The following is a 508-nucleotide window of genomic DNA, read 5'->3' on the forward strand; positions in this document are numbered from 1 at the left end:
CGTGCGCCCTGTCCCGGCTCCCTCCTGCTCCCTCCCCTGAGCAAAAGAGGCGGCGTTTATCGTAGTAATGACTTTATTTCCAAATTCACTTTTACGGCAACAGTGTAAACCAGTTGTTAAAACGCACGATACACTATGGACATTCACAGACAGAAGCTAAGCTAGAATGATACACTGAGATCAAACCTTCCCTCCCCGCCCCAGCGCACCGCAGGGAACGCGGGGCTGCCAGCACCACCGGCAGTCTGACACTGGAAGTTCACTTAACAAGCATCTTTTTGAGTGCAGAAACACATATTTTTTTTTTTTAATCGGTGCCGGTTTTAACCCTTTTCAGACCAAGATGTGTGTGGAGTAAAGGAAAAGCCATGGGTCAGTCTGTCCAGCTGCTCATGGTAACCCTCGGGCCTGGGTCTGAACGCGGGGTCGGGGCTGGGGACGTGGCTCGGGCTGCTGGAAGGGGACGGCGGGAGACGCGGTGGGTGGAAAGGGCTGTCCTGGGCCCCCC

Source organism: Pygoscelis adeliae, unplaced genomic scaffold (assembly GCF_000699105.1).
Source record: "Pygoscelis adeliae isolate BGI_AS28 unplaced genomic scaffold, ASM69910v1 Scaffold203, whole genome shotgun sequence".
NCBI lineage: Eukaryota > Metazoa > Chordata > Aves > Sphenisciformes > Spheniscidae > Pygoscelis > Pygoscelis adeliae.